Source organism: Numida meleagris, chromosome 4, assembly GCF_002078875.1.
Source record: "Numida meleagris isolate 19003 breed g44 Domestic line chromosome 4, NumMel1.0, whole genome shotgun sequence".
NCBI classification, from domain to species: Eukaryota; Metazoa; Chordata; class Aves; order Galliformes; family Numididae; genus Numida; species Numida meleagris.
The window spans coordinates 7,343,132-7,367,282 of NC_034412.1; the positions used below are offsets into that span (position 1 = coordinate 7,343,132).

General features: G+C 45.8%; 2 long non-coding RNA genes across 4 annotated transcripts in view; one reads left to right on the forward strand and one right to left on the reverse strand.

Moving 5' to 3' along the window:
- Window positions 1-767, reverse strand: part of LOC110397389 — a 4,607-nt gene extending 3,840 nt beyond the window's left edge. The window contains exon 1 of the long non-coding RNA XR_002437741.1: window positions 225-767. This is a non-coding gene — a long non-coding RNA (uncharacterized LOC110397389). The remainder of the gene's footprint in view (window positions 1-224) is intronic.
- LOC110397387 overlaps window positions 1-11,868 on the forward strand; it is a 233,785-nt gene extending 221,917 nt beyond the window's left edge. The window contains exons 5-8 of one of the 3 annotated variants that reach the window (XR_002437737.1): window positions 2,299-5,862; window positions 8,530-8,603; window positions 11,165-11,232; window positions 11,478-11,868. This is a non-coding gene — a long non-coding RNA (uncharacterized LOC110397387). The remainder of the gene's footprint in view (window positions 1-2,298; window positions 5,863-8,529; window positions 8,604-11,164; window positions 11,233-11,477) is intronic. The other 2 variants (XR_002437739.1, XR_002437738.1) reach the window with 2 other exon arrangements.

The following is a 24,151-nucleotide window of genomic DNA, read 5'->3' on the forward strand; positions in this document are numbered from 1 at the left end:
CCCCCCCCCCTTCCTGGGATCTCTCCATTCTGGGGGCTGTCCAAGCGGCAGCCCCAGCTCCGGGTCCTGCTGCTCCCTCCCCGCCCCACCCCCTGTCCTCGCCGAGGTTTCATTACTTGCTGTTAGTGCCTGGAAACAATAAAGGATGTCGGACTGGGCTTTTATTGATTATTTGTCACCGTGTATTTGTCAGTTTCAATAACTTTTCCTGAAGTTTTACTTACGGGCACTTGAGCTTTCGGATTAGGCCAGCTCTGCGGATTGCAGCGAGGGGTAATTATCCGCCGGGCTGCTTCCCCGCGGCCGGGGAGCGACGAGCGGCAGCGCGCTGAGCGGGCAGGATGCGGCCGGAGCCCCCCAGAGCGCCGCGGGGCCGAGAGCCGCCCCCACCGCTCCCCGCTTTGAGGCCCCCGATTCAAGCCTGGAGCCGGGGCTCGGTGCTGCGGAACGGGCTGGGAGAGGAGGAGGGGAGAGCTGAGCCTCCCCTCTGGCCGTCTTCCTCCCCTAGTAACTTTCCTGCGTCTCCCAAGCGATGCGCGCTGCTCCATACGTGCTCCAGCTCCGCTCATTTGTAAGCACACGGAAGGCGAGCTCGCATAATCGCTGCCGGGCTGGCAGGGTGCCTATCGCGTACAGTGCGGTGTTTGATGTGCTGTATCTCATAGCACGGCGAGCTCGGAGACAAGCGAACACAGAGTGCCCAGTTACACAGGATTTAATTACAGCGAAATGCATTCTCCATGCTGATTAGGAGAAAAATCAATCGGGGGCTTATTTGCCACAGTGAACCAATAAATTAAAACAACAATTTATTAGAGCAATAATCTCAGCCCCGAATGGTCTAAATATTATTGTTTCTATTGCACTGAGGAAATTCAAACTGAAAGTGTTACACAGGGAGCATCAGGGAGTCCTTTCCCATAAATCCAGCAAGCTTCTAACTGATTTCCAGAGGCCTGATACTGGCTTAGAAACCCTTAGAACAGAGGTTGGCTTCCCCCATTTCAGGTGCAAGTGTTGGCTTTCTGCATCACCTACAGGACAAGGTGTTCTGTGGTCTGCAGCTGCCTGTGCCAAAACCTAGCATGAGCTTCCCACCAGGGCTTACAGATTTCCTGCTTTCCAATGATTTATACACGGAATCCCTAGAAGAGAGGAGGCCACACAAAAGATCCCCAAGCCACAGGCTGAGATAAATGCCTTGCTGTAACACAGCTAGCAAAACACCCTGAGATGTGCCAAAACCTTCCAGCTGGGACAGGGCAGGAAAGTGTCCCCGTGGAGGGTGCTGAGCTTTGAGGCCGGGCTGGGACATGGGGGGACGACGGGGGCAGCTGTGCCCTCATTTCTCCTCTCCCACTTGGAGTTGCTCCCTGGTTTCTGCCAGACCCAAAGCTCCCAGGGGACTCCTGGAGAGACAGGGCGTGCACGGGGGGTGCAGGTGGTCCAGGAACCATGGGGTCCTGGGAGCTGGAAGGCTGTCACTCAGGAGGTTCTGGTTTTGCTTTCCAGCTTTCTGTAACTCCAGTCATCTCCGTCCCGAACCGGAGGGGACCTCATTTCCTGCTCAGCACTCTGCCAACCACAAGGTCTTTTAATAAGGCTGCCAGGGGTGCCTGGCTGCGGGAAGGACAGTCAGTGTTTGTCACCAGGGAGTGAGCTGGCATCATAGCTCTAATCTGAGTCAACAACCTGGCGAGCCCTGAGCATGACTTCATAAATCATGCTATCTAATTGAAAAGCACATGCTTGTATATACAGGGCTGCTGAAAAAGAGTGCAAAAAATAAAATGTAACAGACACTTCTGTTCTTCCCACTGGCCTATTAATCAGTCACCTGATTGTTTAAACTTAGATTATTTCATGCAGAAAAAAAAGGGGAAACACAAAACCATCTTGTTTAGCCACAATAAAAGAACAAATGAAAAAATTCATCTCTCGAGGAGAGGCTTAGCCTTTTTCTAACACATCCCTAATAACAGGAAAACAATCTCTAAGTGTTTCTCATTTAAATTGTTTTCACGGTTAATTCAAAATTGCTGAATAATACTACCACATGTCTGTGTATCTATTTGGCGTTGAGGCATATGGTGTTTCAGAGCAATTTAACCAGTTCAGCGTGGAGGAAAAGTCCTTTGCAGTCCCCGTGTTCACTTTTTTAAATGTTGGTTGGTGCACGCATGCTGGCCTTCCTTGTTCTCTTCCTTCTAGTGGAAATGAAAAATGAATCTGCGACAAAATAGCAGATATGTGAGGTTTGCTTCTCACACACAAACCTGCGTTCTTTTCCACCCACAGGAGCCGAGGGATCGCCTTGTGCCAGAGCCACCTCCGCAGCCCCTTCGGCCACCCCAGCCCCGAGCAGAGGCTGAGCACATCTGAATATTCCTATTCAACTCTGCAAACAGCCAGAGATACTCCAAAACCGTGCGTGAGACCAGATGATGTGAAACTTTCCACCATTAAACCCCTGTTCAGGCGCGCTCCAGAAGCAGGCAGCGCATAGCAGCCCGGGGATGCTGACAGACTGTTTGTCATCGGAAGCCCTAAGCAGGTTTTTCCCCACTAACACCGCGTGCTGCGCTGTGCTCCCTTTCAGAAGATGCTCTTTAAGTATAGGAACACTTGACAAATTTGCATAAAAGCTTCATCGTACAAGATTGCTTGGAAGTTAAGCAGCAGCAGTTTTCCCCTATTGTTTTAGGAATAGAGAGTGCACTTTGTTTTCTTGTTTGCTCAGTGTACTTCCTGATCCCTTGGTGCATTTCTGTCAGCATCACGGGACCTTGCTTACCTGGTAGATTTTAAGTGTGAAATGGGTCATGTTCAAAGTACCCGAAAAAAACAACAGTAATGGTGTCTGACAACTTTTTTTTTTTTTTTTTTTTTTTGCTCTTGTTAAATAATATTTCATGGTGCATTAAGTGGGTTACGCAGCCTCTTCTGAGGAGACCACAGCAGTGTATTGCTGCGTGCTCTGTGCTGTCGTCAGGCTGTTAGTTCTTAACTGGAGAAAAGCTGAAGGCAGCTGGAATCCCTTCCTGAGCCTTTTCTCAGTTCTGAATTTGATAAAAAATGGCAATAATTTGGAGACAGATATAGAAAGAAAAAATAAAAATGATTTCACAATAAGCCCCTTAGTGTGCCACTTGCGACCACAGGCAGATATTGGAAGTGCTAAATCCACTGAACTTTACTTTTCCAGAAGCTGAAATGTTTTCAGCCAAATCTATTTCTTGCTGGCAGCTTCAGATGCTGTAGCTGGAACCAGAGCAGCCCAAGGAGAGAAGCAAACAATTAAAACATTTACATGTTTGCTTCTTGATAGACATCTCTGCGAGGTAGGTTTTAACGTTTTTTTTTTTCTCTCTCTTTTTTTTTTTTTTTGCGGTAAGACGGATAAGCTTGGAGTGCCCAGTCACCGTGGTAACTGCCAGAAAAATTCTCCTGAAGTTTGAAGGGGTCAGCGCGCGGGGTCAACAACTCTGGCCTCTCCCCGCGCCGGGGCTGCAGGCTCCATCCCGCGGCCGGGCCTTTGCGCGGGCTCAGCCCTGGGAGGTGGGCCGCTCCCGCTCTGATATAAATTTTTTGAGTCAGTTCACGGCCTGGACTCTCCAGGTGGCCTCCAAAATCGATCGTGACCTTGTGACCCTGTCTAACGGAGGCATAGCATCCAACCTAAGTAAGGATTTAGGCAGGAGCGACAGCTTTCCGCTGAGTGTTATTGGGGACAGTGCAAACAGTTTTGGAAGCGAGGAGGTAGGTATGAGGAGCTGAGGTCATTAAAGGCACATTAAAAAACAATTTTAAAAGTCCTCGTTAGTGGAAAGTTCGTATTAGCATTAACTATTCCTCAAATAAACCGTTCTGTCAAGGACCCTTTTTTTCTCCCTAACAATATTACATCAAGCATGAACACAGGAAAAATTAGCACTTTATATATTCCAACCCAAACTCTTGTTTTGATTTTTAACTTATAAACGAAGGTGGCTCATGTGTGGTGAGACGAGCTCCTGGGAAGCACGCTTTTGCTTTAAATTCTTAAAACACAGGAGATGACTTAATAAAGCAGGATGTTTTTTAGGGAGGAATATCTCTAATGTATGTGTTCTTTTTAGATTCAAGAAGCACTTAATTGGTATAAATTTATTTTTAAACTGGGAAATTAAGTCACACTCAGAATGGAATGAAAGTAGAGTTTCACAGGCTGCTTCCTTTGCTGATCTGTAATACAAAGGGACAAACCACAGCTTTGGATATAGATGTTTTTGCAGAAGAAAATTTTCATCTTGCTTTAAGAGAATAGAGAAAGTTATATTCTTCCTGTAAGATTTTAAGCAACAAACCATTGGGGTGGGGGCAAGGGTAGGCTGCTGCAGAGGTCTGATTTTGTTAAAACAAATCTATAAACTTGTCCCCTGAGCAAGAGGACTTGCTGTCCTGGTTGATTACTGCCCCTGCGAGCTCCCAGCTCTGTACACTGCGCTCACAATCACAGTCACCAGGTGAGTAAGTGGAACTGCATGGAGGAGCAAAGTCCAGTCTCCAAGGAGGAAAATGCTCTCAAACTCTGAGTGACTTTAAAACTGCTATGAAGGAAGAAAATTGCATTAATGTTTGTTCCCAGTCTTGGAAAAATTACACAAACTTATCCCAGTGGGAATCCTGCCCAAAGACTTCTTGTGCTCCCCATGCTAAATGGCTTCGCCCCGCCACGCAGTGCCATCCACTGCAGCAGTGAGAGCCTCTTGCTAGGACTGGGGCAAAGCCCGACTCTGCACAAAGCCCAGAACCAGGGCCACCTATTGGCCAAGGTCCTGCCTCCTAGGGCTGCCATAATCTGCCTGAAGGGGTTATCTGAAAAGCAGGAGAGGAATTGCTACTAATAAGAGGGGCAGAACTGTGCCCTAAATAATGTGAGGCCCAGACCTGCACATGCAGTATCAGTAGCAACACTCACTCTCATTCCATCCTCACTATTGCCCATAGTTTTTTGCTGTTATTTTTTAATAGAACTGTACCAAAAACAATTTATTCACATTAGCACATGTGTTGGTTCAGGGGAGTGCCCTCTATGACTAAGCTTGGCAAGGCAGAGCTCACAGTCCTTGGTGAGGATCAGCGTATTTGATTCGTTTTCAGAAAAAGCATTTAAAAATAGGAATTGCAAGCAGCTGCAAGGTGAATCCTCAGTGGTTTCAAAAGCAACTGCAGAATTTTTAGTAGCTTTCTTTCTTTCTTTCTTTCTTTTTTTAATATTCATATCTCCTTTGTAAAGTGAGCATACAGTGTCCCAGTTCCACCTGACAAGCAGGGTGGATGATCCAACCATCTAAAGCAGAGGATCCAACCATCGCACTGGAACTCTGGAAAGAATTACCCCAAACTTTCTCAAAAGACTTGGGAGGAGGAATCATCAGCAGAGGGAGTGACAAGGGTGTCTCCAGACCGTTTACTTGCTGCAAATTCTTTTGAGCTGAACGCTATAGATCCTGTCCAATTTATAATCAACTGCAAATCTACAAATGCTACTTGAAACAGGCCCCTGGGTTTGCATCTTTTGTAACTCTTCACCTTTTTTTATTGCTCATCTCATGCAGCTGGGATGTGGCGTGTGTTGACAGTTGCTGCAGTGGGACTGCTCATCTTCCTTGGCCCCTCCAGATCTGGGAAGTTCCCACTCCCAATCATCTGATTCCATGAAATACCTTCTGAAGTGCAGACTGCTTTCATTTGAACAGAACGATATACATGAATGGGCTTAACACAGTGTTAGAGATGAGCGGTCGGAATCAGCAAGGGCGCTGGGCTGGTGGTTCCCAGCCTCTATCATATGGATCACTGATAATCCATGGGGCCTTGGTGAGTTTGCTGCAGGTGGTCTGTAGAACTGCATTAAATAATAACGCTCATGGTCTTCAATTAAAATTTTGATGAGAAGAGTGTGTGGCAGTCTGCACTCAAGTCTGAGAGCTGAGAGTGATCTGCTGGCCTGAAAGGTCTGAGGATGTCTGCTTTGCAGGATTGTGTCTCAGCCTGTGGTCCATCAGGCAGCAGAAAATATTTTCATATTAAATACATGTGCAGCAAATGAGCATGCTTTCTCACTCAGGCAAGCAAGCAAGCAAAAGAAAAACAAAACAACAACAAAAAAAAGCACTTCAAAACAAAATGAAGAAAGTAAAAGCTATAAATTAACACTGAAGCCTGAGCCTAGCTGGTGTTTGTTTTTGTCTGAAAACCACGTTTCCAGTGCTGCTGAGTGGGAAGTGCTGCTCAGCCCGGAGTAGGGCTGGGGAAGCTCTGTGCTCCCAGGAGGAAGCAGTGAGGGCAAGCGGGCAGCCGGGCTGACAGGTGTGCTGCCAGGAGGTGCCGAACAAGTGCTGTGCTTCCTTCTCCTTTTCTTCGCCTCCTCTCTGCTATAAGTGTGTGCCTGGCTGGCGTGCAGAGGAAAAGTCAAACTAATTCTGATGCTTTTCCCTATTCTGGGCAGACTAAGTCAGAGAAAGCACTTAGGGCAGCCTTTGAGGAAGGGTTATAATGTAGGTTGATACTTCAGGAGCTATAGGAAGTTCTTAATCCTTCACTGCCTACGGGACTGTCATTTATAGACCTGCTATTGTCTCATCTTTTATAAGGATGTTTCCTTGCATTAAGGTTCCAAAAGCAACCAGCCTTTGCCATTGTTTGCAGCTATTTCAACTTGTGGCTTAATGCACATCTAATATTTTGCTTATGCTTTCACTGCTCTCCTACACAGTAGACTGTACCTACACACTGGTTTAGGTGACATCACTCTGAAAATATTCATTCCAGCATTTCATTCCTTTTTTTTTTCTCCTGATTTGTCTGCACATCTTGATTTTGCATTAACCTCATTTATTGCAGGTAATGTGGTAAAGCACGAGGAACTTTATGCATTTAGTTGCTCATTTCATGTTCAGTCCTCAGCTGAAGAATAGCCACACAAACATACTTCCTTCTTATAACAAAAACTTGTAAGCGCTAAATTTCCACCAGGTCAAATGATTTATTTATAATCTAAATTCAAATATCTCTTACTGTATAATGGGAATGAATAATGTATAATGATTTTGGATGCCTTGTCTCTGGAGGTGTTCTGGACCTCCAGGTGCTCTGGAGGCCAGACTGGACATGGCTCTGGCAGTCTGGTCTAGTGGTTGGTGACCCTGCACTTGGCAGGGGGGTTGAGACTCGATGATCTTTGAGGTCCTTTTCAACCCAGGCCATTCTATGATTCTATGATTCTATGAAATTGGCCATGAGCAAACAAAAGGGAAGCGCAGATTATTTTGGTTTTATGCCATTTTGCTTGAGATTAGCTGAAATAGAGGCAGGTGATCTGGTGATGGGATGATGTTCTGCCTTCCTTGTTCTGCCTTGACCTTCTCTAGAGCTCAGCACTGTGTCTATAAAATAATAATAATTTCACAACGTACTTTTTTATGCCTGAAATTTTTGCTGTCCATGATCACTGGTGGGCAGAGCGCACAGGGATGTGTGATGCACTCCTTCCTGATCCTGAGTTGCGCCCTGCTTAGCAGTTCCTCTAGCTGTTTAGTTGCTCGTGTAGTTTCCAGTTATGTAACCCATCTTGTTTTGTGAATATGTGAATTTAACAGCTGTCATTGTCAGCAGTGCTGGTGTGGTTTCTTTTTTTTTTGTTTCTTTCTTTTTTTTTTTTGGCAAGCTGGCATTACTCATCAGTCTCATGGCAGTTTTGTTTGAAAAATGCTTGTGTTAGAAAAAGTGGATTTATCAGCTCAGCACTGTATGGTGCTAGCATGCAGCACAACAAAAGACAAGTGCTCATTTCAGTAACGCTTGCAGCATTTCATGGGGCCCCCAAATAGGCTGAACAAGGCTTCTCTGGCAGCTAAACCCAAGTACAGTGGGAAACTGTTAAAGTGGCAGTGTCACTGCCTGGAAATAGCCTCTGTTTTCTCCCATCAGTTATTGCTGCTTTCTGTGTTGTTTGTTTGTTTGTTTAAAGACTATTTACCGTGTTAGGAATTTCATTGAATGTTGGAGAAAAGGACACCAACAAGTGTTTTTTTCTTGCTATTTCTCGGAGCACAGACCAAGCTGTCAGTCTGTCCTTCTCAAAGTGGCTCTGTCATACGAGGGAAAATAAGACACTTGTGGCTTTTACAATTAATACTATAAAGTCAGTCCTGTTGCAGCCCTTCAAGGAGATCTCATTCCCTGTTTAAAGCAGTTTTTTTCATAATGTTTGCCACACTTCCAGTTTCTTTCAGAGCTGCTCTTCCAGAATGCAAGTACAACCTGGGTAGTGTTCTGTATTTAATTGAATGTGTCAGGTGGTTAAAATCATGTTTTAAAAACAGTATTACATACTGCAAATATGTCAAACCCTTTGTTCACAGATACTTAAAACAAATGCATTTTTCAGTATTTATTTGTTCTGTCTGATTGCATTCCATACAGATGGGGAAGATAAATGAGTGAGTTTCATTTTGGCTTATAAATTGTCTTTTACATTTTCAGGCAAGATGCTATGGAGCCTGGGTGACATCAGAAGGAGAAACTTACTAGAAGAAGTCTTTGCTACTATACATATAGTAAGTTCACCTTCCACATGTGCTCGTGCTCCAGACAATGCTGGGCTGCATGGGAGGAATGGGCGCATGCAGTTTGATCTCATTTCACTCACCGTGGAAAGGGACAGCTGCAGCGAGCTGCCTGCTTTCTGAGGGATCGGCTGCCAGACAGCCTGTAACACCTCAGCAAGAGGCAAAGGGACCTCGCCATAAGTGCAAGCTGGCCTAAGGCCACACCTGCACACACACACAAGGTGCAGATCCTTTGGACTCCACACCTGCAGTGTGGCATCCACGAACCAGCAGCAGCAAAGTAGTCACCACTGTGTGCAAAGAGCTTGCTGTGATTAACTCGTCAGGGCTCATGCTTGTCTAAGGATAGCTGGAGCTGGTAAGATGTTTTCCTTGAAGTACCCAGGAAGCTGGATACCTCTTGGAGTGGTCCTGAATGGTTACACACAAATTGGAGACACTGGTCTCCTGCCAGACCAGGCAGATACAACACAGCAAAATGCCTCAGGGAAGCAAGGAAGTTGTTCAGGACTTCCTCTTCCCTCAACAAGAGCAAACCTGAAAGCCATAGAAGGGCAAGCTGGGGAACCAAGCATGGCTGAAGACCTTTCATCACTGACACTCCCATGCTCCCATCTCGGGCTGCTGGTGAGTGGCATGTCCTTCATGACTCACTGTACCCTCACAGTTGTAGCTCATCTTCTGGTGCCTGGCTGAGCACAGAAGGCCAGTTATGCTGCAGGACCTCAGTGTAAGATGTCATCACAACAAGCAATTGGAAAGGCCAAGGAAGGCTGAAAATCTGTGGTTGTGAAGATGAGGGTGGCTGTTTCACTATGAGATATGGAGGAAATATTTCTCCTACACCTACCGCAGCCAGACTGCAGTTGTTGAGTTGAGTGACAGGGAAATGGGAGCCTGGGATGTCTCAGCACAAGCTCCCCTAAGCCTTGACTTGATGGGTGAGCACCTGAACACAGCCAGAGCCTGTTACATTAAAGGCTTTATAAAAGCAACAGTGCCAGGCTAACATCCACCTCCCACGTTACCGGCAGCCCCAGCAGGTGTAATGCGATCCGGCAGCCGCTGCTAGCAGATAAACAAACGGCCTTTCTGCACAGGTTGCGCCAGAGAACCTCTCCCAGCGGGGAATTGGGTTGGGTGTTGTGCTAGGTCAGTGAGCTGCTATGGAAAGAACTGTGACAACGGGCAATCTTGTGTGACTGTTGTCCTTATTCCACACAGGATTTTCCCTCAACACCTAAGGCAAGGCAGCAGAAAAACTGTTGGGGAAAATTTCCCTAACATGCCTCTGAAGTTATATGGAATTGGGCCTTCAGTGGGGGTCTACTGCTGGATTTCCCTAGGCCAGAGAGAAAACCTTCACTTCAGTGCTGCCATGCCAGCCAGCAGCATTACTGCCCACAAGAGCTGCTTGTTTGCTCTGCCATTGGGCCCCATCTCCAGTAAGCAATATTAACCAAAGGACTTCCTACTTGACTACAACACATCTTCCTTCTTCAGTATCAGCAGCTAAGCTGCCCAGCTGTGGTGAATTTCCCTCACTCTGCAGCTGAGGTAATAAAGATGCATTCCCAGGAGCAGGGCCTGCACCTTGCGGGCCATGTTGGGCCTAGTGGTGTGTGGGCACACGGCTCCACACCTCACCAAAATGGTGTCTGTCTGGTACTACTCTGCAGCATGTAGGCACATCGCTCCGCACCAAAATGGCGTCCGTCCTGCACTGCCCTGCAGACTGTGGGCACACCACACCAAAATGGCGCCCATCCTGCACTGCCACGCAGTGTGTGAGCATACCGCATCAAAATGGCATCTGTCCTGCACTGCCCCACAGCATGTGGGCACATCACACAAAAATAGTGTCCGTCCTGCACTGCCCCGCAGACTGTGGGCACACTGCACCAAAATGGTGGCTGCCCGGCACTGCCCTGCAGATTGTGGGCACACCACACCAAAATGGTGGCTGTACGGCATTGCTCTGCAGTGTATGGGCACACCTCACCAAAATGGTGGCTGTCCAGCATTGTCCCACAGTGTGTGGGCACACCAAACCAAAATGGCAGCCATCCAGTGCTGCACCCCAGCCAGGTCCCATCCTGCCCCCAAAGCCTCCCTCCTCCCTGTCCTCGCTCCAGTTCCTCATGAGTTATGATAACATATAAGCGGCTTAGAGAATTCTTATCGGAATAAGTTGAACACAATGCGACGTTTAACTCTTAATGACAGCCACCTCTGACTGTGAGTGACACATTATAAATTATGTTTGAACTGGGTTTTTTTTTTCAGAGGCAGATATCCCCCTGCCACCCAGTCAGCCCTGTGAAGTTGCACTTGTGGCCTTAATCCCACTTGGATGTGTGCCCCGCTGCCTCCACTCTCCGTCACTCGGGTGCTTTAGTGTTCTTGAACAAGTGAACAATCTTTGTTTCTGTACCTTATTAGGCCAGAGACCATAGCAGCGAGCGATGGCATCAGCAGGCCCCGCAGGCAGGATTCTCTGCAGACACAGCCAACCTCCAACAAACCCCTTTTTATCCTCCTGTTTCTAGGAAGAATTATGATGGTGGTGCCCTGCTGTTGATCAGTCAAATCTGTGGTGGGCCTAGAGATAAGTCCTGTAAGTGTGGTGTACTGTAAAACAGCGGCTCCCATTCATTAGTGGCTTGTGTGTAATAAACCACCCAACGGAGGGGGATGGGGAAGAGGGGGAAAGAGCAGCTGCAGTGTGCAGGAACAAACAACACAACTCATTCTTGGGAGCCAAAACTTTCTAATTTGCTGCTGGGCTGCTGGGAGCACTCAAATTCTTTCTGATAATGTGCTCGTGCCCTCGGTGTCTCTCCCTACATTTCTGCTCTCCAGAATCTGGGATAGTTTCACTCCGAACAACAAACGTGGACACTGCTGAACGGGGAGGAGGAGGGGAACCCAGCCACCCAATGTTTGCAGACTCTGGCGCAGCAAAGTGGTGGACTCAAGGCAAGTTCTGCCACGGAATGGCTGCTGCACGTATCTGCTTGTGCAGTGGGTAAACAAAGCATCACATGGGCTGCAGGCTGAGCACGAGGCATGTGGCTGACCCATACGTGTATGAGGCATGCAGGAGGGACAGCGAATTTCAAACATTGTTAGAGCCTGATGGGATATTCAGGAACTTCCCCCAAAAAACTCAAACAGAACAAACCTCAAATTGATTATAACTGAAAAATTATTTGGCTTGATTTCTACTGTTTTTCTACAAGTTTCAGTGAATATTTACATAAGTACGTTTCTACATTGCCTTGTGTTGGAAACAGCTTGTAGGTATGTTCATCAAAATGTCTATCAACTATAATGTAACTCATTGCACCTGTTGGGACCTCAGTAGTTACCAATTGTAACTGTGGATTCACAGCTGTGACTATGCCGGTGCTCAGCCTCTGACCGACTGCCCGTAGGACATTTCAGACTAGAAATTAAAATCACTGTGTGTGTTTCAGAACTGCTTTCCTAGACCAAACCTTTGTGCTAAAGCTTGTACTGTCACGAGAAAGGGAAATTAATTTTGGATTGATGCTGCTCAGAAGGACCATTATACCCTTGCAGGATCACAGTGACTGCTTTTTCAGTGATGTGCCAGGCTGTGATGGTGCTTGGACTGTCTCCGAACATTTCTATAGACAAGAGCTACTTAAATGGCAACTCCAGGCTTGGGCCAAACTGCAAGTACTCTTTATGTAGACAGGCAAAGTCTCAGGCATGTTTTCCACTTTAGTGAAGGAGATCCACTTGCTTTCTCTTCCCTGACCGGGACACCCAAGCCAGGCATTGCCTGGGTTTTAACCCTTCAATGAGAGATGCCTCTCCGAGCTGCTTATTGGCTGTGGTGCCCAGTGGGTGGAGGTATGAATCCCCCAGCCAGACCTGGCCAAATCCTGTGCTAGACCTGGACACAGACCAGTTCTACTGAAGGTTTACGTAATGAAGGAACTGAAACCGGCCACTTACCTGCTGAGCTGCACAGGGCCAGCATGGGGCCCAGTCCTACAAGCTCTACTTCTAGCATTTTGGTATTTTTTGACAAAGTCATTTGATATTTTGATTTCCCCATGGGACAAACAGTGGGACTATCTAAAAATAATAAATAGCCTTCCTGCACAAATGCCTTGAATAATTAGAAACTGCTGCTTTGTGAGTTTGCTGGGAATCTGTTACTACTTTTGTATTTTCATAGGGATATAGTCTAACCATTGTTGGACAGAGGTAAACATGAGTAACCCAACTCTGTTCTTACACTTGGGGCACTGCAAATAGCTGAGAAGTCCTGAAGTTTTCTATCTAACCAGCTGAAACTGGGGGAAATGAAATGTTTCATACTGAACTGTGGCAAAATATTCCTTAGTGATCTATAAGGCAATCTAATAATTTTGGGTTCAAAGATGTCTAATTTTGAATTATCAAATAACTCAACCTTGTTTTCTTTTTAAAAGGGTAATTTAGTGATACTAATCCATCATCTGGATCCAAACTATTACAAAAACTTTCCTAAAAATAAAATAAGAAATAGACCAAAAACTCAGAACTCAGGCTCGCAAATAAAATAAGGTGTTGTAACTGGTTGTCCACTAATATGTGTGAAAGAGGGGCTACATGTTACATGTCTTGTGTTGTTGACAATGTGCCCAATCCTGTATGATAACTGTTTGAACAGTATCACCTTCTGTTCTGCTTCCTTCACCTACAGGACCAGCTCTGGTGGCGAAGGCACAGCGCGAGGCACTGCCGGCCCTGACTTCCCACAGGTGTCCATCTGGCACCCGAGACCTCAGGCAGCACTGTGTCTGTGCCATACTCACGGCCATGGAACTCTGCAAGGAGAACAGAGTTTGTTCTAAACGTGAATTTAATGTGCTTTCAGATTTGACAGCCTCTTTTAAAAGGAAACATTTAAGTTGAGCGAAAGGCACATTTGACTCTCCAAATAAATGGAATTACAGTTCAAAGATCTGACTTAATCCTGAGGCTCTTGCACGGTGCAGTAAGTAGGAAAGAAAGGGGATTGCTCGGAGGAGCAGGGGTTAGCAGGATCAGGGGCTGTTTTATATCATCTCATTTTCCTTCTGGTATTCAATATACTTTCTTCACAACTTGCACTGGCTGGTTGTAAAAGCCCCAGTAGTGTCATACGTTAACTACTGGCAAATAAACTATTAACTGAAACTAATGAAGGATGGTACAGGGAGTTCCCATCCAGCTTTCCTGCAAGGAAAATTTGATTATTGTTAAGCAAACAAAAATGCCATTCTTCTAGATGCATTCTATCATATGGTCACATCCTTTTTCAGTTCATTTCAGGACTTTTCTCAAATGCATTTTACTTGTTATAACTATTTGCTCTTTTTCTACTTTTCTCTCTCTCTCTCTCTCTCTCTCTATATGCATGCAACTGTGTTTTAAAATCTACATTGGCATCTCAGTGATTTGAAGGATGTTTACACAGTCACAGTGCCATCTATATTTATTGTATCTCTACAAACAGAAGTTCTGATCAGATAAAATTAAAATATGTATGTGGTGGTTTTTGTGTGTTTTTATGACATCTATATGGTTCTAGTTATGATTTTGATGCCTGCTCCCACTTTACCTGGCTGATTAAGGGAAGTGGGATCAATATTCTTACTTCTCCGATGTGTCAGTTTGTTCTTTAACCCCATTGCTGCTGGCTGCACTCTCTGAAATGAATGATTTGGCTTTGAGCTATTTCTTTTTCTGCCACAGCCTCAAGGTACACCTATTCCAGGCAGTAGCTGCATCTGTGGGACGTGCTAACATGAAGAGGAGCCTGGGCAGGAGGGGCTCTGTGCTTGATGGGAGCATTCAGATGAGTCTCCAGCAAAGATTAAAATGAAGAATGAATGAAATTTATTGTGGCAAAGTTTCCTTCGTAGGCTGCAGAAATATATGTACAGAGATTTGGATAAAGAAAGTTTTGCAGGCTTGATTTCAAGCCTAAACCCTCTTGTGTAGAAAAAAAAAAACCTAAAGAAATCCTCCTTAAAGATGAGACAGTCCTGCTGGCACAGTCTACCTGGCAGGCACTGCGTGCACTGCTGTAGTGTGGCCCTGGGAGGGAGTTTTGTCCATGGACAAAACATGGGCCCAGAAAAGGCTGTGGTCAATGCTGGAGGTCAGAGTGGAGCTTTGGCCTTCCTTCTGCTGAGGCTGAGATTTGTGTCCTGGGTGCTCTGGAGCTGCTGCTTACTGCTGGTGTGAGCTGCTGGGTCCTGCTGTACACACCGCTGGGAAATTGAGGTGCACAAATCTAGGATTATTTTGCTTTTTTTTTTTAATAGATTTTTTTTTTAAATAGAAATAAAAAATATGCTTTTTGTTTTGTTTTGTTTTGTTTGTTTTGTGACAGGGAACAGACCTCAGTTTCCTAGAACAAATCTATTATTAAACATTCCCTGCTTTTCTCCCTACCTTCCCCAATCCATTCCAGCTAAAAGCTTCTCTAAGTGTGTGGAGGCAGTGCTCACCTTCCCACTCTGTTTTTATGGTGACTGCCAAAATAAACCCCGACAGGGGGACTCGAGTTGCCCAGAAGCCTCAGGAAGCTCTTGGCCACCTGGGGGCTATCGCTGGGTTTGGGCAGACACAAGGACACAAGCAGGTGTCCCCAGGGCCTAGGGTGCATGGTGCTGAGGCCCTGTCCCTGGGAGCGCTCATACATGGCTCAGTGTCTTCTCCATGCACTTTGGGACCCACTGTGCTCTGGATATGTTCAGTGGCTGTGGAACGTCTGTCCCCAGAGCAACTCTCATTCTGGGCCTTCTGTGCACCCAGCCCCACTACATGGCATTGTGTTTGATTTCTTTTTCAGTTGAGTTTGGTCCCCAGAGCACCTCCTGTGATGTGCTGCTGCCAAATATGGGTGAGAGTGGATGAGGGATTGCTGGGCTGCAAACCCACACCCCTGGAGATGAGGGTGGTGAGCAGCAAAAGAAACGAGGGAAGTAGAATGTTGCACCTGTGTGATGGGCAATCGCAGGGCACAAGCGGGGCCATGTCAGCCTTTGTCCCTGGGGCTCAAACACTGCCTTTCAGCACACGTATCCTTTTTCTTCTTAAAAAAAAATTTGGTTTTGCTCCGCCACGTGCTGCTCCGTCCCAGCACAAAGCATGACACAATGCGCAGCCGTGCTCAGCGCCTGCCTGGGGGAATTCGGGGCATTTCGCAGCTTTCAGGCACAGGAACAAATTGCAAACTGCGGCGTTGCATCCATGTGTGAACACACACACAGCCACCAGCAGCTGACGCTTCACACTAATCACTCTTATAAATGCCTCTAATTAGACTCATAAATACCTCTAACTTTCCTACAGGGAGCAAAATGCCCGATGGGCTTCATGTAAAACCTGGGGGGAAAAAAGAGTTAAAAAGACGAGTAAATCCGTTTTTAAACCTAGCAAGTCCTAGAGCGGCGCTCTTGAAAATCCAACAGGAATCCTAAATTGCGGAGCCCTGCACCCCCCGGAGCCGCAGCGTGGGCAGATCGGGGGCGAGCAGCCGGGGGAGGGGCTGCAGCCCTCCGCCTTTGTACCGGAGGGAGAAACATTGGGATCCTGCGGCGAGGGAACACAGAAACCCTCAAGGCAGAGAGAAATAGGCGCAGACAAAAGCCCGTTACATGGTTGCAAATCACCCCACTGCTGTTATTTTATTTACCGCTGCCGGCAGGAGGATTGTTTTCTCTTGCAAAAATTTAAGCTTTTTTTTTTTTTCCTTTTCCAGCGTTGCTTTTTTATTATTATTATTTTTTTCTTATTCCCTCTCAGCCGCTGACCCCACAGTGCACTGAGCCCAGTGCCCTGGGTGATGTTTTGGGGAACCCCTCCCTGCCCCAGGGTGCGCAGGGACCCCCGGACCCATCCTGCTTGTGGAGCAGCAGAAAACTTTTCCCTCTGCCCTTTTTTCAAGGAATTTATATATTATTATTATTATTATTATTATTATTATTATTATTATTATTATGATTGAGAGGGTGTGAAAAAGAGAAAAAAAAACCCTCTGGGACACCGTATTTGTTTATTGTGTTGCTTTGGGATAAACGCTCCCCGCTCAGTGCTGAGGGGATGTCCTCCTCTCCCAAAACCTCTGAGCATGTTCCAGTTGAGGACTATTGGAGTTCAGCCATCAGTGAATGTGAGTCCTCAACAAAAACAACCCAGGGGTCCCTTCCAGCTCGGGATATTCTGTGATTCTGTGCTATGAGAGATGCTCTGACATGGGCCTGGGTTTGCCAATGGTTCTCCCACCTTTAGCATCCATAAAACACCTTTGGGACATTATCTGCCAAGCACGTGAATGCATCGTTGAAGTAGTCAGGGAAGGAGGTAAAACCAAATCTGCCCATGTCCCTGTGGGAACGAAGTGGCTCCCATCCTTGTAAATACATTTTGGTGGTGGCTGCAACGGCCACAGGGGTTGTGGGGGGGGGGGGGCCGGAGGAGACCCCAGCCAGGTTCCTCCCCTGCCAGCTGCTCGCAGGAGCTCCCGAGGTGTCTGGACAGGTAATTAGTGCCGGGGCTGCAGGATCCCTCCGGTCACCCCGCCCAGCACATGCGAGGAGCGGCAGGGCTCGATTTTTGATGGCTGATTTACCCCGAACAAAGGCCCCAAACAGCACTGAGCGCCCGACTCAGGGATGGAAACTTTAGAGCCAACGGGCTCCTTTCCCATCAGTTAAAAATAGTGTTATTTATTTATTTTTTTTTTCTGAGCTGATAACATTTTAAACATCTTGCGAGGCAGAGTTTTCTTGGGAGGCAGGGAAACCTGTGCGTTTGCTATAAAAGAAACTTCTGTGGATAAGGAAACGCTTCCTGTGAACTCACCTGTTGCCAGCCAAGGAGAAATGTTCGGTGTTTTATTTCAATCAAGAATTTGCTGCTATCTGGCGCTTTATCTAACCTCACTCTTTGGAAGATTTGATGTCACACTTGGCAGAGCCCTCAGATCCATGCGGCTCTATGGTGCCGTGCTCCGCTAAAACTCCTCCTGTGTTGGTGCACAATGAAAAATAAAGCCTGAAATCCTCACAGAATGGGCAAACATGGCCCAAACTGGTCTTGAATTTTTAATCAGGAGTTGATATAAGCACCTCTGTGCAACTGTCCCAGTGTCTGAGCAATGCTGGGCAGCACCATTTGCTGCACAGGAGAGGTCTGCCTCACAGCCCCTGGTTTTATTGTGTTGTATACTAGCCCTTATTGTTTAGCTTTACACAGTGACAGATGTTGAAGGGCAGCCTTAGCTTCTCAGAACCTGTATAACACCATTGGTTGCATGGACCAACATCTGCAGCCATTTTGGTCTTCAGACCACCTCATTTACGGAGGTCATCATCAGGTGGGGTGGGATACTGAAACGTATGCCCATGCTTCAACCACACTGGGCTGTATTTTTTTCATGTAAATCAGCTTTTTGCAAATACTGTTTTTTTGGGGCGGTGTTTGGAGCTGCCCTTCGTGTCAGATGGTGGCAGGTCCCAAAGAAGATGCAGCAACGATCTCCAGAGATCCCTTCCAACCCCTATGACTCTGTAACAGCAGCCAGCTGGGACGCAGCCTTTGATGTGATCACAACCTGACCCACCCTGTCTGTCTGCTGTAGCACTGAGGTTGCCCACATCCAAGGCGAATTTAGGATTACTGCAATTTGTTGGGCAATACGGTCCTGTTACCACATCTGATTATGAGCGTGAACACTTTGTGCACAAGGTGTAGCATGTGTTCTTCTGGTTTCAGACACTGGGGCCTCACTCCTTGGTGTATCACCCAAGGCCACACATAAGAAACCTTTTCTGCAGTGCAAAAGCTGCTTAACTGACTCAATAGGGCCCAGCTGTGGCTGTAATTAGTGGATAAGTTGTGCCACCTGTGTGCTGGTAGCCTTTCTTTGTGGGTCTGCTTGGTGGCCAGCAGTTGCTGTTTCTTCTAGGTAAGGTTTTTTGCTTTTACCGTTGTTGTTTATTTTTAAAATACTTTCAGAAATGCTGTTTGTTTGTTTTCTGGAGAACAGGAAATATGTATCAGCGTGAGGAGAGGGATGGGTGTGTAATGAGGTCTGTTCTGCGGGGGGTCGGTTGGTTTGTTTAGCGTTGCTGTGAGTGTACCGTGTGACTAAGCCACAAGCGTGCTTAAATCTGCTCGTTCTTCTCCTGAAACAATTGGGTTTAATGTGGTAAGTTCGTGCTGAAGCTGGAAACAAGTAACCTATTAAGCAGTAAATGGCTGCTAAGTGAATTCTGTGCTCAGAAAGCACGTGTTCTTCATCAGGGAGGGCAGCGCTGTATTGTAACTGTAAGTGGTGTAAGACAATGTTTGCTGCTTTGGTAACATCTATGCTAACATATATCCCCAGGCTGTGTCATTGCCCATCAGTGGGGACAGGCTTTGCTGCGGAGAGACTGCCAAGAGCAGTCCCCTTCCCTACCCCAAAGCAGGGCTGTGATGATGGTGGAGATGAAGGCATCGTCTCGCCCCGGCTCTCACTGTAGTACTGCTCCATACAGCTCTGTGCTGGGCACCGGGCAGCCATGCGGGTCCGTGAGTCAGGGCTGTATCAAATAAGGGTGTCTGTCTTTCCCAGCAGCAGGGAAGAAACCAAAGAAAAAGAGCTGAATTAAGCGCTGTGCGCAAACTGTGTTGGGCTCTTGATCTGTGCATAACTTATCCTTATTAACTTCTGTAATGACTTTAATGATGACTAATGCGACGCTATAACAAAGTGTGGTTATTGCTGCACAGAGTTCAGGAAATAAGTGTTAAAAACATTTAACAGGCAGGAAGGTTTTAAATACCTTGCTGGAAGCTGCTGGAGCTGGGCTCCCTGATCCCTCTCTGCAGCTCCTGCATTGGCTTTGGATGTACCTTTAAAGTCTTTAAACAGCTTGAGGCTTGTCCCTTGCTGCGGGGGCTTAGAGCAAAGTAGTGTTTCGAGGTTTTATGCTCTGAGCTGCAGTAGGAGAGCCCTGCATGGAGAGGTAAGGCAAGGTGCAACAAGGTCATTTTGAACCACATGGATTCAGGCTGTACCTTTAATGTCAATTCTAAATGTAATTGAAAGCTGAGGGCAGGGGAAGCGAGGTGGCAGCATGGTGTGGGTTTGTTTTGAAGCTGAATGCCAGGTGAGCTGTGATCTGAATAGAGCGGCACCAGGAGGGGACCCAGCGTAGGTGGAGGAGCTCAGGGGGGTGGTCTCTCTTCAGGGCCTGGTGCTCCCGGGTTGGTGGTGGCACGTGAAGGTGATGACCAGGCTGTGTATTTGACCAAGACTCCCCTAGAAGACTTTGTGGTGATTTTTTTTTGCACTGGAGAAATGATTATGAGCAGAGTTGACCAGGTGTGGGTATTTTAAAATGGACCCGAAGAAGGCAATGATGTCATTGAACTTATGCTCCAAATGAGCAATAGACTTGTTCTTCCTCTCTGGTCGAGAGATCATCTGGTGACATGAGCACAGTTTTCTTTAGCTTTGCTAGTTGTTTTATACCAGAATACTAGCTCTTTTTAAAGGCCACCCCCTTCGCCATAGGAAGCGCTCACAGAGCTCACTGCGTGGAATCAGCCCAGCGCATCTGATCTCCTGGGCCTTCTCCAACCAGCGATGCTGTGTGAGCTCCTTGTTCTGGCGCTGTCACTGGGGAGAGCTGTAATTAGTACAAGCTTTCTCTTTCTTTGCAACTTCATTTTCCCCCTTTTCCTTGTTCTTTGAATAAGGAAAGTAGTGTGATCCATGGTGGCTTCACTGGTTTTTGAAGGGGGAGACTGCCAAAGGAAGAAGGGTGAATATTATGATCTATTCTGTGTGAACGTATGATTCTGTGTGCTTCCTGGGGGTGGTGAGTTGACTGCAGTGCTGGTGTCAATTCCCACTCTCCTGGGGTCTGCAACAGAAACTGCATGGAAATCTGCGTGTGGTGCAAGACCTAAAGGAGAAACACCTCTTGTGGCTGTGTCTTTGGGCTGCTGTTATTCATGGCAGTTGGCTCTTGCATATTGGGTTGTGTGATGGTTCGGGAAAGCATGTATCTGGGGCAGTGGTAATGTTATTACAGTCAAAAAGCACTGGCAACTTTACCAAAAAGCTCCCTGTTTCCACTGATTCTTAAAAATAAAATTAAAATATAATGTGGGATATTTGTCAAGTCATATGATAGTTACTTTCACTCTGTGCATCACATATTTGCAATTACTCCTGGTGAGTCAAGTCCAGCTTTTTAATTTCAGAAATACTTCATAAGGGCTTAAGCTACTACAGCCTTTCCCAGTAGCTCTTACTATGTGAAAGCTATCTCCACTGAGAACTTCTTCCAAAGTCCACTTTGATGGTGTTCACCTCATTATTTATGGAGGTTAAGCTGGTCCTTCCACCAGCATTATACACTCACTCATATGTTGAAGACTTGCATGGGCTGGCAGTTGTGTTGGCTGCTTGTACCATATCTAGACCCAAAAGACAAATATGACTATGATCATTTGCCTCTTCACAAAACTCCTCTCACTTATCGGTTATAAACATCACATTAGTTTGATTCTGGCATTTCTGAATATATTGCTGTGATATTCTGCTCTGGCATAAATCAGGTATGTTGTTCTGGAAACAGAAGCTACTGTGCTTGTTCTTACTGAAGGTTAAGTGTAGGTATGTGTGTTTTTGGAAAAGCTGAAGAACATTTAGACTAATTTCCAGTCCCCCCCATACACACACACTTCCTGGAATCCTAAATCGTTATAACAAGATTAGCCTCTTACTACCTCTCTCCCCATTTCTCCGTAAGTCGTTTTTGTCACTTTTGAGCAGAGCTGTCATAGGAAATCCTTTACTCTTCATCTTGCTAATATGTATGCTTAATCATCTGTATTTGAAGCTTGAAGTACGAATCAAGAGAATATTTAAATGTGTTGAATAAATGAAATCACCCAGTGGTACCACCACTGCAACACTCTCTATCGATCCTGTTCTCTTATGTTCTAATATTGCTTAAATCAGAGTAATTGTATTTCTTATACTGGTTTAATAAGGTGTATTTCAGGGGCATGAGGGATCAAATCTGTATTTCTCCGAGGTCCTGCTGACATAATCAAATAAAATCTTTTGTGTTGTCCGGAGACAACTACAAAATTCTATTTTCTTTAGTTGATGAAGTCTGATGGTGAACTGTTTGAATTCATGTGGGTCCTGTGCTGTGAGCTGTATGAGGTAGGGAAGGACGATGTGTCCACACCAAACTGAACCAGGTGAGGAATGTGCATTTGGTCCCGGTGCCTTGACGGAAATAATGAAATAAAGGCAAATGTCACATCTTGAGTTTTAGATTCATATTTCCAGACTTGATCACTTTAACAGATGCACGGAAGGGGGGGTGGGATAGGGGAACCTGAACTGATTTCCTTCACTTTTACTTTATTTTGTAGTATGGTGCTGGTCCCACTGTGTCATCTCTGTTTATTCCATCCAGAGAAGTGGTCCAACTACTGGGAAATAAAAAAAACTTAATCAAATGAAAGCTGTGTCCAGGATCAAAAGCTATTCTATGCAAGCTCTTATCCAATGGAGGACTCGAGGGGATTTTCTCCTTCCAGAAAATATTAGTCTGACTAATTAAATTTATTCTACAAGTAATCCATTTGGGTTTGCCAATTGATGAGGCATTGCCAGTTAAAAAAAAAAAAAGCATCACCAATTAAGACTATGTCAGACATCTAGAATTGCCTACCTGTGGTTTATAGGGGATCTCTGTCTCTACATTATTAACGGGAGTTCTTTGGTAATGTGTGATCTATCCTTTTTTTTTTTTTCCTCTAATACTCCAAAACTAATTAATATTTTGGATCTTCTTTCTCTTTAACTATCAAATGGGGTTGCAATCATAAGCACATTCTTAAACCTCTTAGTACTGAAAGGAAGACATAAATAACTTCTAAATCTGTGAGACAAAGTTGAGAAATGTACTTGCTTAAATTTAATCCATCACTCTGTGCCAGCAACACATATAGCTGAAAGGTCAGAGAATCATTGAGAAGGAGAAAAACAATTAATTTGGTATCAAAAAGGTAATAGGATAAGGCCTTGCCAACCCTCTCCCATTGTTCTGCCGCATTAACTTCAGCAGGTCAGATGCCACTGGTCGTTGACCTCAGGCTAAACAGGGTCAGCCCAGGCTGACTACAAAAGAGATGTGTTTGCACTTACCCAAGTGTGTCTTAAAAAAAGCCAAACCCACATTTGTGTTGTTCCTGGGGAGGGACACACAGAGGGTAAACATTTTTCACTGCAAATATAACTCGCGGGAGATTCAGCATCTCCCATCTCCACGTGGTCATCCATATTGCCAGATATGATTTTGCGATGGTAGTTTGATGGGCTGACAATGGGACACAATGACCTTAGTGGTCTTTTCCAACCTCAGAGATTCTATGATTCTCTGCAGCATTGCCCCAGAGGTTGGCTTTCCTGCATAGCTGTGTGGATAATGGCCAGGTGAAGACACTGTATCTGTATCTCTTTTTCTCCTTCCAGCAACTCCTGATGCTTTTGGTTGACTTCAACCAAAGCTCGCCAAGTGGTAAGAAGCTCCCAGCTTCTACAGGCTCGTGGCAGCAGACTGTAAGGCAGTGAGGTTCTTTTAGTCTCTTTATGAATCTTTCCTCCTCTCCATTATGCTAGCAGTCTTTTAATGGCAAAGTAATCACTGGGGAGAAGAGATGATGTGACCCAGTCACAGTCATGGTTACAGGGAAGACAAGCACAAGATATAAACTGTGAGAAACCTGGCATCTGTAGCTCTTCAGCTTTCCAAAGCTAGATTAGTCCCTGACGGAAAGGAAGGGGCTCAGAGTGCCCCATCCAGCTTGCAGCTCTGGAGATCAGACCATTTTAATAATTACAAAGCTGTAAATATTCCAGCTGACAGATGTGAATTGGAGTATCACTGTTTAAAAAATATTTTAGACTAGCTCCAGGCTAGAGATAGTTAGCTAATTGGAAAACTCCTACCTTCATATGCCATCTACCTGCTTAAATTTTAATAGGATTTCTCCCCCTGGAGATACTCATTTGCTCTATGGCTGAGACCTTTTGGGATGAGTTAAATTCTTATTACCTTTATTGCTGGGCTTGATTCTCCCAAGCGCTGGGCCTTTCCCACCCCTGCTGGGGAACATCAGGTCTAGGCTTGATTATTTTTTTATTTGTTTTGTTTTTAAGCACTGGTGATTCTAATACAGATAGATAGCAAGGACTGCTGATTGTCTGAGTGATTCCCAGGAAGGGAATCCCAGTAAAGAGAGAGCTCTGATAATTGCTAGTAAATATATATTGCTGGATGGGGTGGGGGCAATGACAATCCACTGAAGTAAAAAAAAAGTTGGATCCATTTGCATACTTAAAAATAATTAACTGTAACAATGTTTTTCAGCTTAGGATCTTACTGATTAAAAGCATTATTGGGGAAGATTTCTTGCATGTTCTTGAGAGCTGCTGGGCACTG